The sequence below is a fragment of the Mandrillus leucophaeus genome, unplaced genomic scaffold (genome assembly GCF_000951045.1).
Source record: "Mandrillus leucophaeus isolate KB7577 unplaced genomic scaffold, Mleu.le_1.0 Scaffold543, whole genome shotgun sequence".
Lineage (NCBI taxonomy): Eukaryota > Metazoa > Chordata > Mammalia > Primates > Cercopithecidae > Mandrillus > Mandrillus leucophaeus.
The window spans coordinates 68,207-72,049 of NW_012105842.1; positions in this window are offsets into that span (position 1 = coordinate 68,207).

Consider the following 3,843-nt stretch of genomic DNA (forward strand, 5'->3'; position numbering starts at 1 on the left):
ACAAGTAAAAGAAATATATACCATTGAGCCTAGGGTTTGGGAAGAAACAATGAAAAACTCTTGGAGAATAAATGAGATCGCCACTGATTATGGCTGTTCATGGTATACTAGAATTTACCCTTATTCACTGGAGTGTCTGGAGATTTCTCGCAACACTTATGCAATGTCTATTTTCTCTCAAATATAACCTGAAATCAATTTCTCTCTACAAACCTTGATTTTCAACCTAGTTGGTCCTCTGTATTTCTCTTTCAGTACCTCATAAATTTTAAATAATAACTTCTTCAATATGAATTTTTAAAAACAGCTGAGTATATATACATATAATATACATATATTTTATATACACACACACACACACACATACACACACACACATATAATGATTACACTCACAAATAATGCAAACTACCATGATGGGCCTACAGCTGACACTGAAAAGCTTAACATACTGTTTATCATGCAGTTCTAATGGTTCGAAGGAATCCCTAATAAAGATAGATAAATATAAATGTGACACTCTTTATATATAATGAAATATTGCAGATTGTATAGATTTTACATGAAATTGATATTTTGCTTTTTAAAGATAATTCTTAAGGTTATTATAATAAGTAGATGATTTCCATGAGTCTACTCATTTTTTCCATTTTTATAAGTCATAAAATAACATATTCAAGCTTATGCTGAAAACATCTCATAATTTACATGATTGCACCTTAAGGAAACAAATTTGATTAATAATATTATATGCTTGACAGTGTCATTAGATGAAAAAGAATTGCCTTTTAAAAATTTAACCTTCTGGATAACTTATTTGTGTTTATCAGAATATTCTGTCTTCAAAAAGGTAATTTAGACTTAAATTAATCATGTTTTGATAAAGATGGACTTGCAGTAAAAAACAGCATATTGACTGACACATGGTTTTCTGGTGTGTTTATCTGGCTAAACATCAAATTCACTACAGCTATAGTTATTGTGGTAAAGACTAGAAGAAAAAAATTTAATTATTCAATAAAAAGTTTACAGTATCACAAGTTTACAAGTACAAAAATTAAACCAATGTGCATATGTTTAGTCTTCGCCATGGGAAGGTCTAGAAGAAGCTATAATTGAAATACCCTGAAAAAGAACTCACATTTTAATTTGCCAATGAGTTGTGGCAGACACACTGGCTGGCAGAGACAGAATATAAGTATTAAGAAACTCACATAAAGGAAAAAAATTGTATGGTATGGTAACTTGAAAATCTTCATAATTATTTTCCTACAGAAGCCCTAGGCTTCTGACTAAAAAGGGAGAAAATGAAACCCAAATGGGCAAATACGTGTTCCCCATTTTATGTGACACTGTAATAATTTAAACGTCATAAAACGTAACCTATAACCTAAGCGTGGACTCATGTAAAAGATATGTGTTAATCAATTTGAAATATGAGTTAACAAATGTTCACCAAGCAATAACTATGTCTAATGCTTACTATTGAGCAAGTACCAAAATGCATGGAATGTAAACCAACCCTGACGTCCAAAATCCTTCAATTTGTTAAAAAAATAAACAGAATAAATGCAAAAAATTGGTTAAGAGCATGGCAATTATTATAAGGACATATTTACAATAAACACTGCTGTTGATTTTTTCAGATTCTCTCTGATCCCTCTTACAATCTGTGTGCCTGTCCTTCAGTTTTTTTGAGGTTGTTTCTATCACTTGGCCTCTACCATCTTTGTAAGGTTACCATTGTGCTGCTAACGATACATTATCTAAAGAAGCCTAGGGCCAGAAGTTTCCGGGAGTTATATCCTGCCCTCACCCTACCCCATATCCAGAGTGGTCAAGTGTTACTAAAGGATAAATAAATCACTGGTAAGTAGTATGGAAATCCATGCCATGAGATGGGACAAACTCTCCTGTGACAGACCTTCACACGGGACACAAATGAATCTGGGTTTTCAACTCAATAATGCCTTTGCTTGACTTCTTCCATTGGTGCACAAATCCCTCTGACAGAAGCTGACTTAAGAAAATAATTGCAAGATATATTGTATAACAGTATATTGTTGATTGAAAATAACAAGTAAAAATATACATGTTGATGCCTCAGAAGAGAGAGGCATTGAGGGCTGGAATAGGCTAGTGTTATAACTAAGAGAGGTTTTGTTGCTTGAAACAAGAATAGGGTTTTGATACAGGAAGGAAATTAGCTATTCTGCCACAAGGAACAATGTAGAAAAATCTTTATGACAGAGTCTTCAAGTCTTTGTAGGGTTGGTAGAGCAATTCTCATAGAATAAAAGTCTTTGATAACTGGCGATTTGCTTAGGATTAAAAGTCTTGAAGATAAGGAATGACTTTCCTGGAAATAGATTATGGAGGTTCTTAAAATTGAAAACCAATTGTATTTAAATAGCATAAGATGTAACCAAAAATGTGTTCTCTAGAATTGGAGAAATCATTTAACATTTAGGAATAGAGTAGGGATATGATTGCAGTTGTGTTTTAGGATTCATCTACCAGTGGCTGTACTACATAATTAGAGGAACAGGGAGAAAAGACAGAACAATTTAGAACCTAATATACATGTACCAACATGAAGTAACCAGTAGATCTAAATCTAAAATTTAGGCAAGAGTAGGGGAAAGAGTTGTCAAAAGGAATGGAAATTAAGATTTTAGAATGACCAACGCTCTAAAGAGTTTTTAGAATCACTTAAAAGGTTTTGTGACTAATTTGATGGCAGGTGGTAAATGTGTGAACAGGCTTTAAAAAATAGAAGAAAGTAAAAATAAATACAATGAGACATTTTAATTCTTAGAGACTAAGCAATTCATAGCACCATCCTCAGAAATAGGCAAGCATTAAATTACAGGTCTAGTGGCAAGAACAATCATCCATTTTACTAACCCTGTCTCCAAATTCTTCTTACAATATTATGTAAATCATAAACTTTTCCAGGCTTTAAAAATTCATCCTCAGATAATTCTGATGACAATAATAATTGTCAAGTTATCTTTTGAGTCTTGTGATATCAGGAAGAATCTTAACAATTTTGATTTATATATTTTTTTCTTTAGAGAAAATGTTAGGAGATATATGTAGAATTACCTAGAAGGTGGTTACTAGAAATGTAGAAGTGATCTTGGCAAGAAGGCTGAATTAGGGCAGGAGTTCCCCTACAAGGCATTTAGTAATTGACAGAGACATTTCGGGTTGCAACAAATGGGAAATTGCTACTAACATCTAGTGGATAGAGACTAGCAATGCTGCTAAACATCCTAGAACACACCTGACAGGCTCCCACGACAAAGGCATATTTATTTCAAAATGCCTATGATACTGAGGCTGAGAATCCCTGAGCTAGATGGCATCATCCAGGAGTTAGATGCATTGACATTATATGTAAACAGACTACACCAATTTTAGTTGACTCTAAAAAGTTTTAGTCAACGCTAAAGGACAGTGTTTTCAAATCTACCTCTTATTCTTTCTTGCATCACATATCTTCTAAATATCTACTTGACCTTAGTTTTAAAGTTGTAAGTAACTATTCATGACACACCACACTATAAGATTCATTTATTCCCTACTGTCCACTCAGCTCTTGGCCCAGTGTCTGACCAGTGTTAGGTAAACAAGTGTTTATATATTGTGATATAATATATAAAATAATAAGTACTTTTATTATTTTACTATTGTACTTCTTAACTTACTTCAAAGAAATACGCATATTTTTCCAGGAATAAATACTAATGATCTATGTGCTCCAAAGTTAGATATTAATTAATGAGAGATGCATGGCACATAATAGATGCTAACATGTTTAGTGAATACTTGTGTGAA